Below are 14,713 nucleotides of genomic sequence, written 5' to 3' on the forward strand. Positions count from 1 at the left end.
ATAGAAAAAAATAAAAGCTGCGTCAGGTTCCCCTAATACTTGTGCTCGTCAAGTCACGCTCTATTAAACTGCATGCCTGTTTGCTTTGCTATGAACACTTAATACACATAATATCAAAGGCGAATCTGTGCAAGGCTGATCTTAAAAATCACTAGAGTTCCGGGTGACTGAACTTAATGACGCCACAATTCCTTATCGACCACACATCACACGTGACTGAACCTCTTATGTCTCTCTCTCTCTCCCTCTCTAACTAGTTTTGTTTGTAACGTTTCCATAATCTGATTCACCAAGGCTCGTAATTCTTAACCTCTTCAGTACCATGACCCGTTTCCATATTCATTCTGCTTACTATTTGGTGATTTTATATAGATTCAGAAACATGTGTAGGTATTAAAACAGTGAAGATCATGGCCATTAATTTTCTGACCTCCATAGACCCTTCCTAGTGTCAATAAACTTTTCTAGTCATATCCAAAACTCACGGTAAAAATGCGTCCCATTACTGAAGTTCTTAACCACTTCAGTATCATGACACGTTTCCATATTCATTCTGCTTACTATTTGGTGATTTTATATAGATTCAGAAACATGTGGGAGATTGAAATAGTGAAGACCATGGCTATAAATTTTCTGGCCTCCATAGACTCTTTCTAATGTCAATAAATTAATCTAATCGTACCCAAAACACGTGGTAAAAATGCGTCCCAGTACTGAAGCTCATAAGGTCTCTCTCTCTCTCTCTCTCTCTCTCTCTCTCTCTCAACCAACTAGTTTTGCTTATAACGTTTTCATAACTTGATTCACCAAGCCTCGTATTCTTAAGCTTCCTGCATCCTATCTAGACAGCTTCGTAGTGACTGTAGTGGAAGCTGGCTTGGTTTTCAAGGGTATTTTCATGATTGCCGTGATAATTTAACAAGAATTCTACAAACACATTAGCGCATCTGATTGTTATCTCTATGGTCTTTGAACGAAATTTCTTTTCAACAGTAAATTGAAGCTGCTTACGCTTGCAAGGTTGTTACGTGAATGTACTGATAGTTTAACAAACATTTTACTTTATCAATACCAAAAAAATACCCTTAAAAATTTACTAATAATTTTTGTGGTCAGTATCTTAGTGTCCTGTCAATTTCAACAAGCTTTAATGGAAGTTACTGAGGTCTCCATGATTACAGTGATAGTTTAACAATCATTTTACTTTATAAATAGGAAAAAATAACCACAAGAAACTAACTAATCATCCTTGTGGTTACTGGTTAGTATCCTGCCAGTTCCAAGACGCTATAGTGGAAGTTACTGAGGTGTACAAGGATATTTTCATGAATGGTGATAATTTTACCGGTGTTTTACTTTACCAATACAGAAAATACCTATTCATATCTGTGGCCTTTGAAAACAGTCATAAGGAATTCACAAGGACAATTACCAGAGCAGTAACAATAGGTGGAAAGGTCTACTTCAAAACCTGATCTACGAGAGAGCGTTACTGTCCTTACAAATAGTTGGTGACACGTGTATCGGGGTCAGTCGGCATGTCTCGGGAGAATCTTTGTACTAAAGCAACGTTATCAACAGTTTATCATCAATCAGAATTCGAGTAGGAGTCTCTCTCTCTCTCTCTCTCTCTCTCTCTCTCTCTCTTGAAAACGTAAGCCAAATATTTTTTCCTTTGCTGCTCTTTATCCCTGAATGAAAAAAGTAATCTAACGCAAGTTTCCTTTTCCTTAGCAACTCTCTCTCTCTCTCTCTCTCTCTCTCTCTCTCTCTCTCTGCTGCGTGGAGACGAGGATCTTCTCTAGTACTTTTATAGAATCTAAGACAAAAATAGCCATTGATTACAAGGCAGTTTTGGTTCAAGGTCACTGCTACCACCACCACCACGACCACTCCTTTCTCTTACAACATATCATTATCTCCCAAAACCACTGTTCTTACTGGATACCATTGTCTTACACACACAGTAACTAGTAGGTGTGTGTGTGTGTGTGTGTGTGTGTGTGTGTGTGTGTGTGTGTGTGTGTGTGTGTAAAGATTTGCGTTTATTGGTTGATTCATTTATGATTATTGGAGTGAAAAGTACTGGTATTATTTGAGTTGTATTAATCAGCCTAACTATTTGGTTGTGTGTGTTTGTTATCAAGTGTCTGGTCTGTTTTGAAGCTGATTTTTATTTATTTTTTTTTTTCTTCACAACTATTGGTATGAAGAGTAAGTATCATCATTGTGTTGTGTATATAGTAATAGTATGGTATTAATTCAAGATAAAAATAAAACTTAATTTCACATTCTTCTTCTATTCCTTGTGGAGTGATGAGGATAAATGGCCACCTGTCTGTCTATCTAAACTTTATCCTTTCCTTTCCTGTTCCTTGTTCAATATTGGCAGTACACTATCTATCTATCTATCTATCTATATATCTATCTATTTACATAAACTTTCTCCTTTCCTTTCAAGTTCCTTACTGGTAGTAGCAGTCTGTCTGTTTATCTATCTTCCTTTTCATTGTTGTTCCTTGTCCGGTAGTAGTAGCAGCAAGTTATCTATCAATTTATCTATCAGAACACTTTATACTGTGTTCTCTTTCTAGCAGTACACCAAATTATCTATCTGTCATTCTTCTCTCCACTGCGATTCCTCTACCTCTCTGACCTACCTACAGTACCTATCTACATATCTATTTACCCGAACATCATCCTATCCACTGTTTCCTCTTCAGTAGTACACTAAATTATCTACTACCTACCTATCTACCTATGTGAACCTCCTCCTCCTGTCAACTGTATTCTCTCCTCAGTACAACACTAAATTGTCTATCTATTTATCTATCTATCTGAGCATCCTCCTTTCCCAGTCTGTTTCAGTGGTAAGAGTATATCCTCCATCTATCCATCAATCTCTCTCTATGTAAGGGAGTGACTTGGTACCTTCTGCAGGAGTATTTTTTGCCCTCCTGACAGGTAACCACTTGTGTTGGTGACTCACTGGACAACACCACATGCTCCCACAGCATCTCATTAGTCTGGCTGACTCACAACCCCACATAATCTGACAGGACCTATACATAATCTTGCCTAAATTAATTTCATTTTACCTACATACTCTGTAGCAAAGTGAAGACAATGAAGCAAGGAGGATTTCACAACTTTATGGCACAGTATCAGTAATGGTGCAGATTCAGATAAGTAAAGATATAGATGTAATCTGATTATCACCACAAAATAATCACAACCTCTGCATGATGTTTTCCACAGTGCGAGCTACTGAGAAACTATGTCACTCTCTCAGGATTAGTCAGTGTTTATGCAATTCCTTTACTCTCATATACTCTTCAGCTATGTCCATTTTCTTTTAATAGGTAAATAATTATACTTCTTACTGGTCTCTACTCTCATAATTCCTTTGTAATTACCTATACTTTTTTGCCATCTCTATAACTCATACTAGTTCCTACTCTAATCACACTGTAGTCAATACTTATAACTCATTTGTTGTTGTTTGCCTCAGCCAAGACCTCAGGCAAGACCTCATCTTATAACTGGTCATACCTCAGCCAAGACCTCATCTTATAACTGGTTAATTATCTGTAACTTCTTTTCATTCATAATCTTCAGCAACAGACTAAATTATACACTGTCCTCTTCAGCCTCATCCACTCTCTATCTGTAACTCCTTTGCAATCACTCTTCACTCTTCAGCATCAGACTATAAATGATATTCTGTCCTCTTCAGCCTTGTCCACTTCCCACCTACACTGGACACTAACACTACAGAGGTTTTTTAAGACCTAGGAGAGCGTAAGAGGCCAGTTCATCTACACATGTCATGTAAAGCTGCGGTTAACTCGGACTCATGACACTACACGGAACCAATTGACCCATACAAGACAGTAAGATTGTAAGTTTTCCTATAGCTTAAAGCATTGTGAGAGTGAGATGAACAAGCAAGGCCAAGCAACCAAGTGAAGCAACAAGAAAAATTAAAAACCATAAGAACATACAGACACTGCAAGAAACCAGTAAAGTTAAAGTTTTCCTAGATGTTCCAGGGAAGCGACAGTGTAAGGTGAACATGCAAGGGCAAACAACTCCCGTGTGGCGACAAGAACATTTAATGACGCCGGTACATGAACATCCTGTCTGACACACTTCCTTGGTCATAACGTTTCCATCAAGGTCATTATGCAAGCCAAGCCTTCCAAACACTTCCACAGAACATCTCACCACTATGACACTCTGCTGGTAACATGACACTGGTGAGTGGTGTAAGGAAGGAACACCTCAGGGAACCAATGACACACCATTTCCTTGATACTAGGATAGAGTGAGTCATCAGGCCTTCAAGATTCCCTCTCTACTACTAGATGTAAGGAGAGAACAGCAGACTGAGAGACTGACACCACCTTCTTTTGTTAGTGTACAGAAATACTGATGTAGAGAGAGCCATTAAGTCTTGAAAATCTATCTCCACTATTTAAATTTCACTCTCCACTTTGCATGTATGCAAAAATAAAATAAATAAATAAATAAATAAATAAAATAGATAAATAAATAAATAAATAATAAAATAAATAAAGAAAGAAAGAAAGCTCTGTATGTTAAGATTCCTTTACAAAAATCTGTCAATGCACACAACATGATACTTAAGTAGAGAAAGAACAACTAAGCCTTGAAAATCCTTCAGCTCCTAAGTGTAATGAGACATTTTATCTAAAAATATTTACTCTTTGCTGTAAGAATAACGCTTCGTAGATGAGGAAATGAATCAGATATATTACTCTACTCATGATTTCCTGACCAGTATGTAGCATCAACAGAGGTGAGTCTTGTATGTTATTCTACTTATGACACCTTTCCATGACGAGCACCAAGTACTATGAGATGCTAAGTCTCACAGCAAGATGAGGTCAAAACAACTTGACAAAACAGATCTGCCACAAGTGTGACCTGCCAGTACTGATATTCAAACCTCTTAGTAGTGCATTCGTTCTTTGTTGACATTCAGAACACAGTGGAGGATATTTGCATGGACACAAAAATGAGAGTGAACTACCTTTGAAAAATGTTTGCATGGACAAAAACAAGAGATAAAAGAGAATGATGAATTAATTTTAGTTTTTCAAAGTCCACAAAACTATCCTGTAGTGTAAATATAAATGATGTCGGTAACATGAAAACAACAAAAAAATTATTTGTATAGCATGAAAAAAAAAAATTTTGTATGACAAAATGAATAAGAGGGAATGAAGATTAACATTTTCTATGCAAACTTATAAAACTATTTCTGAGACTGTACTACAAAACACAAAATGTCTAAAAAAACACCAGATAATTATGAGAAAAGCATCCAGCAGTGAAAGAACCAAGTCACCACAGCTGTGCACTGAACCATTCACAACAAACATCCTAAGCACTCAAAATCAACATCATCCATGAGTTTTCACATAAATGTACTTGTTCGTAAAACCCTTATTCATGTCACCCAAGAATAGGAAAAAACCACAAATATCTAATTCTTATATTCAACGCAAAGCACCAAGGATGTTTCTCGCTGCCAGTGACCAAGGAAGTTCACGTTTACACAACCAAGGCTACATAGGAAGGAGCGTGACAAGACAAGGCCATCACCTCACTCAACAAGGATACAAGGTGCAGGAGTGTGGTGAGACAGATATCAAATTGAAAACTTATAGATTCGTGTGTGTGTGTGTGTGTATGTGTGTATTTACCTAATTGTGTGTGTGTGTGTGTGTGTGTGTGTGTGTGTGTGTGTGTGTGTGTGTGTGTGTGTGTGTGTGTGTGTGTGTGTGTGTGTGTGATGTATGTATTTACCTATCTATTTGTGCCTCTAGAAAACTAAATTGGGTTCATTATGTCCTGTCTTTTAATACCAAATTAGAACCATGATTTTCTCTTTTCATGTGTGTGTGTGTGTGTGTGTGTGTGTGTGTGTGTGTGTGTGTGTGTGTGTGTGTGTGTGTGTGTGTGTGTGTGTGTGTTTACCTAGTTACAGCTTACAGGATTTGAATGAAACATGTGCTTAATCTCCATATCTACTTACTCACACCTGACTTAGTATTAGAGATGTGGATGTTCTGTCCTTGCATCACTGCCAAACACAGGTGCACAACACATTCACAGGTTATGAGCTTGTGTAGATGTAACAACGTAATCACTGTGCTGGTAGCCTGGTGATTTACTGCATCATAAAGACTAGCCACACACCAAGGTCATTTCATTGCCTAAATGCATCTTCACATATCAACACATTTATCTATCATATAGGCTCTGCTATGTGATGACTAGCACCTTTAATGAACCTTTTCATTTTCTTCCCTTTTGTAACCCTTGACCAGTTCTTATCATATACTAATAAGAAATGATGACTTAACACGTATGCTGATGAGAGTGATATAAGTGCCAAGCATCCAAACAGATCCTACAGTGTTGTTAATAAGGAAATAATACAAATGCTTCCCACACGAACACATTGCTATCAAGTGTAAGCATTGTCACATTATACAAAGGATAAAACTTAGTAATCTTCAGTACACTCCTTTGGCTTAAGCAACTCGTTCCTGCTTAACAATGCCTAACTGCATATTGCAACAGACCAGTATCCAGAATTTCTGCTGGTTATTTACACCAAGAAATTAATAATATATAACTACTGTAAAAACACGTTAATCTACCAATGAACAACACTGCATTCACACAAATCCAATCCACAATCCAAATCTGCCCCCAAACCCAATAAAAATCTAAACCAAGAGGAAGTTTGCCACAAAGTCTCTTAGAAAACAGCCCTCACAAAGTTCTCAAACTACTAGTACAGAAAGCAAATACTTACACTATCTGTGCAGCAATACACTGTCTCTAACACTTGTGCCACAACTGGAATGCTCCTTAATTTTCCATTCACACTGTCTCCTATTAGCAATGTATCCTCCTCATAATCTCAAATTTGTCTTTTGTTTAATTTGGGAACACAGGATGGAATCACAGGCAGTCAAATTCAACAAAGGAGTGACAATCAAGTTGATGATGGTAAAAAGTCTGTGTGTCGTGTTGTCATGAAAGGCTTCAGAAAGAAGGCACACACTTGGCAGTGAGTGTGTATGTTCAAATCAGACTCGAAAATTGAATGAACAGTTACAAATGACAGACAGATAATGCTAGCAGCTTCCTTGAGAAATCCACCACTGTGACAAAGAAGTCATTACATTTTTCAGCATTTTCAGTGATTGTGCTTATGGATGGTCAGCTTAACCTCTTGTTGTCCTTCAGTGATATCCTGCTCCTCTTGGGGCAAGACTGCCACACAATATATCTTGCCCAATGGGGCATCACTGAAGGCCTGCTACATCATTCTGAGGGTTTCTATTGTTGACTTCCTCTATCTGACACAGAATTGAATTTTTTCTGTTTTAAGTCCACAATGACATCACAAATGAGCTTCTTAATATGGTCACAAGGAGGAGTATACCTGATCTCAATGGCAGCAGTGAGGCACCACTCAGCACACTCACTAAAAGACAGTTACAGCTTGTTCCTACTGTGCATGCATGATTCTCCCATATTATTCTCCTGATTATGATCTGTATCGTGTATCTTTCTCACATACTTCCCCGAGACACTACATGGCAACGCAACAATAACTTCCTTATCTCTGTGTCTGCTGCACATGGAAAGAGAAATGGTAAAATATACTTATACACTTGTTTTTTTCTGACTGCATCTCCCATTTAAGGTAAAAATAAAAATATATAAAATTAGCACATAAGAATTAACCAGTGTCTCTAAATCTTGAAGTGATATTGGGTTATCTTTCTCTCTCACACACAAGCATGCACACACAACAGTACACATGCACAAACCTGCATGCACACAAAGAAAGCTGTAAATACATGACCTATTTAATCAGGAAGGTATAACTGTGAAACATTTATCCTCGTATCTAGATAAACTTGACTGATCCTAACCAAACTTACAAGCAACCAGATTCAAGCCACATTCAAGGTCATTAAAGGGAGTCTAATAACTATCTGTACCTGGTAATAGTTACATAACCATCACTCACTGAACTTACCTAATACTGAGCCTAACCCAACTTCACAGTCCATCCAATTCAGCAAAATCACACACAATTTCAATATAGCATGATTAAATTTTGACAAGGGGAAAAACCTGGATACTTGTCAAAAAGCTATTGGCACACGCAAAATGACAGAACAAGTAAACTTTTAAAACACCAAAGGAAGGCAACACAACACCAATTCTATGAGGTAACACTGAATAGAGTCAATGTTTTTTTGAGAGATCACCATCTTCCACTCCAATAAAAACGTCAGTAGTAGTTTCCCAGCCTAGAGCAATTCGGTTACAGTGGGAAAAAAATACACCTGATATGTAGAGCAATTCGGTTACAGTGGGAAAAAAAATACAAAGTCTATGATGTAAGAATAAATAAGGATGAATTTTGGGGAGACAGACTACTTTTCCCTTAAAACATTAAACCCAGGCAGTAGTCTCCGCTCTAACATGCCAACAATAAGCGTCAGGGTGGTGTGGTGTGGCTTACAAAACACCAATAACACCAACAAAACCTGAGATAACAAAAAAAATGTAGGCGAGTTTTAGGGGGCAGGTCACTTTTAACCTCTTGAATATAAACCCCCGTGATAACTTCCGGCCCTGACATATCTAGCAATGAGTACGAGAGGGCAGTGGCTTACCTTTGGCCCAGCTTCCCTGTTAGATAGTGTTCATGTTAAGCCGTGAACGTGATCTCCGTCGTGAGCCAAGGCAGGGAGGGAGGGGAGGTGGACGGGGCGGTACAGAGGCTGGGTTTCTCCTCCAAACGGCTTCTAACGCAACATAACGAACTAAAACCACACAAAAAACGGTTCACATCGTCACGTCGTGGTGTCAGGGCATAAATTCGAGCGAGGGAACGGGTGATAATGAAGGAAAAATGGGCCCCCTCCTCCTCCTGGCAGTAGCGGCCACGATCGATCCCCGCGACGCCGCCCCGCAAACTGGTGCCGCCCCGCCCCGCCCCACCCCACCCTGCCTCCAAACACACGATTTGGGACAGAAATGCATGTCCAAGAAAGGAATTGCTTTATTAGGGAGGAAGAAAGGTACAAAGGAAAGGGAATTAGATAATCAGAGAAGGGAGTATGTGTGCAATTCAAGAGCCAAACACAAACTATAGTCAGTCAGCGGCCCGTCTCTTCCCACCCCGCCCTGCCTCGAAAGACAGGATTTGGGATGGGAATACATACGAAAGAAAGGAACTACTGGCCCAGAAGGGAAAGGGAATACTAAGAAAGAGAATAAGAGCATATATCTGAAGAGCTTAGCTATGAGCAGTCAGCGCACCGTCTATCCTCGTCTCTCTCACCGGTCACCGCCCAACCCTAGCTTCATACATGAAGATACGACTTTTGGTGCGGAAATATATGCCAAGAAAAGGAATTACTGGATTAAGAAGGAAATATATTACCAAGGAAATGGAATAAGTTAGTCAGGAGAGAGAATGAGAGTATAAATCAAGAGAACATAACAATTCTAGACATGAGTGGCCCATGGCAGTCTCTCGCCCCGCCCCATTTTGCATCAAAACCGATAGAGATACATACATAAGAGATTAATAAGAGAAATAAAGATGATCAGGAAAGGTTTTCGTTACCCTAAACCACAAGAAGAAAAGTCTTAAGAGCCAAAAAGACTATTTTATAAACAGTCTGCGTCCAAACTTGCTACTCGTGCTCTGCCCAATTCTGATGGGTATGGATACCTACAATCCTACATATTTCAAGAGAGGAATTACAGCGAATAAAAACAAGTCCACGAGTCTAAACGCGATTTTATATAGGCAATCAGTGCTATCCCATCTCATTATTCTTCCTTGCCAGGAAAGACAGGATTTTAGACAGAAATACATAGCAAAGAGGGATTTTCTGACCTTATGATGAAGATAAGAGAAGACATGCTTCGATAAGAGCAATACAGACAGTCTTGCCCCTCCCTCCCCTCGCTACAACATATGGGCCTAACAAATACGAGCTCAAGAAATTGACAATTGAAAAGAAATTGTAGATGAGCATTGAGAAATTGAAAATGTGAAGATCATTCAATCGACAAATAATAAAAGACTAGTCCCTTAATATATATATATATATATATATATATATATATATATATATATATATATATATATATATATATATATATATATATATATATATATATATATATATATATATGATCATCCAGCAGTTACAGACTCGAAAGGTAGATAGAACAAGGGAAAATTGTAACTAAAATTACATGATAATATCGCCGACGAGTTGACACAACCAACGTTCCACTTGCCTTGTCTTATCTTGCTCCCCCAGCCTCAAATATAACTGACATAATTCAAGACCCACAAGGAAGCAAAGACATCAGGGGGAAGTACAAATAGACATGAAAAGGGAAAAAGCGCTAAAATAACATAAGGAAGAGGGTGCCGATAAAAAGACAAGACAACAACAACAACGTTTGCCGTCACACTGCAACCCCCACCCCCATAGCCATACACAAGACCCTCCATGCCATGGTCTAACAAAAAAAAAAGGCAGGAATGGAGACAGAAATAAAGATGTTAGAGAGAAATAGAGAACTTTAATTCCCTCACAGACCATAGAAATATGAACAGAAACAGAGATCGAAAGTAATAGAGATCATATATATCGATCAGTGTTAATGGAAAAATGAATTGGTACTCATAACCCACCCCACCTCTCTTTCTATCTGGCACTGTAGTTCTTTAACCCATTTTACGAGTGACACGATTAAGAATGTCAGTAATAGACTGAGATTCTAGAATATTGCCTATGTGACATTATCTTCAGTAATGGATTCTTTCAGCTTTCGATCATTATGTGGGACTGCTTCGATTCAGTCTTTCTAAAGGATAAACGTCTTTTTAATTAGTATTTTAAGGTAATGGTTGCGAATTAACAGTAAATAGGGATGTCTCAAGGCCTCATATGAATGGATAGAGCCAGGAAACCAATAAGCTGTTTAGAGCTTCTGATTCTTCTAATCCTTATTTAAAGAGCTTCGCGTCACATATTCGCAAGTAAAAGTACTCAGATTCTCTTATTCTTATCTTAAACATTCCGATTCTTCTACCAAGGATGCAATAAAACGTATACACTGATTTTTAATATGTATTGGACTGAATAATATGAGTAATGGTGTAATTATCTTTGCTAATCCTAAAACCAATCAATCCTTCTCTAACTAACGGCAATAATGATGCAACCGTAAGTATTAATCATCAATCATTATCTCTTCTCACTTTCCTGTCTTAACACCTAGGCAGCAACTACAGGTAAGGTTTCCCCGTATTCTATTAAATAGCGGAACCTTTCTTTTACATAAGAATAACAGTAACAAGAACGGAATGGTATAAATTAAGGAGTCTTATGACAAAAGTAACTATAGAATCCATTATTGATTGTAATAATAAAACTAATTGTGTACTACCCAGTCACAATATTAGTATATAATAGTCCTCTTTATATTAATGACAATAACTATATTAGTGGTGGTAGTAGTAGTAGTAGTAGCGGCAACTCTTCTCCTACGGTAAGTAGTGCTTACCAACCATTAATCTCTTCTGGCAATATCACAAGTCAGTACCCCTTTTACGACAATAGTAACAACAAAATAACAAAAACATCGCCCTAATCATAGCTAATAGTAGAAGCAACACACTATAGTAACATTCCCATAGTAATAACTCATAGCACTTCTGATCCTCTTTCCGGTACAACATCTCCCGTGACTCCATTGTAGCGTCTATAGTGCAAGTGAATCAGCTGAGTGAGTTAGTGAGTAATCGTAAGTGTCAGTCTTCTTGAGTCACCAGCAGACAGCTACGAGGTTGGTGAGAGTGAGATTTTGAGAGTAAAAGCGAGAGAGAGTGAGAATGTAAGTGGGTGAGAAGTTAAAGAGAGACCTATTGTAGAGGCTGCGTATTGTATGTTTGTGTATGCTAGAGCTTATGGATTGAGTGGGTGGAAAGTATGGTCTTGTGAAGGGAAATGTATGGTGTATTATATTGGTATGGCCATGTAGAGTTTAGTAAAGTAAATATGGTGATGAGTGAATATATGGTGCTGGTGAGGATGCTCTGGAGCTAATGTAACACTAGAGCAGTTACTCATCTTGTGGGCTGTCTCTTATTGTTATGGTGAGGCAGACGGAAAGGTATCATGGGAAAAAAAAAAAAAAAGGGATAGCCCAATTCTGCGGGTACATCAGTCTTTAAAGGAGGAAATTACTGGAGGAGTTGTATTTTAAGCAAAAAGAGTTGAGTTGTGTAGCCTAAGCAGAGCAGTTTGTTAGTCACTTTATGAGATACCCAACAGGTGTTCCATGAGATCTTCAAAAGGTGCCACCAAAATTCAGGGCAAAAATTATTTTCGTACTACTGACACTCTATATCTCTCTTTATTTGATAAACAAATGCCAGCCAACACACACACAATGCACGTAGTTGATAATAGTTATCGGTTATGCTGCTGCACAAGTTGGAGACCTGTGTTGCCACTCTTTCTCTATTTTTTCTCATCCTTCAGGCTTCTGGAACCCCTCTGACTGCAAAGGTGTGTACTGTAGCAAGCTGAGTTTGTTTGCTTGCCTTTTCCATTTTTTAAAATTCATTATGAAGTATTAGTAATGAGCTTCTGTATGCTTAAAAACACCGAAAGCTAAATTTAAGATGAGTGGCATTATCAACAATAAGACCTGATAGGAAGCGTCTGTGTTCCAAGCATTAGTCACATGCAGGACTCACACTGAGTAGACATGCATGGTTCACTGTAATCTGTTTGTTTGTGTTTTCGTGTTGTAGTATTGTGTAACTACTTGAATACCTTGAGCAACTGCTGTCACAATTACATTTTTGTATTTTTTTACTTTTTTTCATTTAAACAGTATCAGTGTAAAGACGAGTATTTTTGTATCATACAAGGATGAGATTTTGTTGCATTGATGTTAAATAACAAACTACTGACGAATTAAATTAATGTTTCCTATTAAAGGTGCTGGGGACTTGTGAAAAACTTGTCAAGGGTGCCTCAAACCAGGAACTGTTAGGAATCACTGCTGTAGAGGGAAGTATGGTGATATTATGGTGATGGGGGTACAGATATGATGATAAGTGGAAGATATGATGGTAAGAAGTCAAAAATATGGTGGCTGTATGGGTGGTATGGTGCTAGAATGGAAGATATGGTGGGTAAATATCATATATGGTGTTTTGATTTTATGGTGTTGAAAGTGAAAAGTATTTGGTGCTAGTATTAAATATGACTATCATTTGGGGTTCCAACTGTGCACTAATTTGATTTTATAAGAGCTCACATTTTTCATGCTGGTGTCCATAATTTTGTTTCCAATCTTGTCATCTGCCTCCCAACACTTAGATTTATGGATTTGTTCTGGTTCCAATTTCAATTTCAGACATGGCATCTTTATCCCATAGCACAGGTTTATTTAATGCTTTTGAAATTACAGTAAAACCTCAGCTCACGACCATAATTCGTTCCTAAATCCTGTTCGTCACCCGATTTGTTCGTCCCCTGAATCAATTTTTCCCATAAGAATGTATTGAAATACCATTAATCCGTTCCAGACCAAAAAAAAAATCATACTTTTGTCCATAAAACCCATTCAAAATAGACCTTTAATGTATGCATGACATGAACAAAATAATTATAAAAAGCCTAAATTGTTTTACTTACCTAAATGCTATCAAAATGATAATAAAATGAATAAAAAAGAAAAGGTTATTTACTTGAGAGACTGGACGTTGATGGCATGATGGAATGGAGGAGAGGAGGATGGGGAGGAAGACAGACAAGATCCGAGAAGACAGTCATGAGAGAGGACTTTGGATGTGCAGCGTGCCAGAGCTACACAACAGCTGTGTAGCGTCACAAGTCAGTGCCGCTATGTGGGGCCCGTTATAGTGAACATCGGCGTGGGAAACATGGAAAGATTGCCAGTCTTCGTCTCTGCCTTGGAAGACCCTTGCCTGCTGGGGATTGACTTCCTCACGCATGTGGGAGCAAGTTTGGACTTCCAAGAAGGGAAGTTAAAGGTACGTGGCCAGGAAGTTCCTTTGATCCTCGGAGGTGATGCTCAGTGTGAGAGGAGCGGGCAGTAGGGCGGTGTTCCTTGCCAGGCGAGCGAGGAAACAGCTGCGATGGATGTACCACAATCTGCAGTACCTGGACATGGCCAGGATGATGATGACAGCAATGCTGAGAACCACCAGAGCAGCGAGGATAACGCCGAGGAAGCTACAGTAGAGCGTGCCGGTAACATCACCATGCACAGGGAAAACAGGAGAAAATCGTGGTGGCACGGAGATTATGTTATGTAATATTTTTCGTATGTTCCTGTTTCTATTTTCTTTTGTGCTTATGTTTTGTTTTGTTGTTGTGTGATAGCCGGGTTAGCTATCACACAAACGGCTTGCCTGCCGGCGAGCCATTTAACCGCGTTCGTCCCCCAAAATATCGTTCGTTCCATGGGTTGATATATTGACAAATTTTTTGGTCGTCTCCCGAATTGTTCGTCCTTAGAGACATTCGTCAAGCGAGGTTTTACTGTATTCATTTGCTTCTCAGGTTTTGGTTTTCGT

The sequence above is a fragment of the Portunus trituberculatus genome, chromosome 49 (assembly GCF_017591435.1).
Source record: "Portunus trituberculatus isolate SZX2019 chromosome 49, ASM1759143v1, whole genome shotgun sequence".
NCBI lineage: Eukaryota > Metazoa > Arthropoda > Malacostraca > Decapoda > Portunidae > Portunus > Portunus trituberculatus.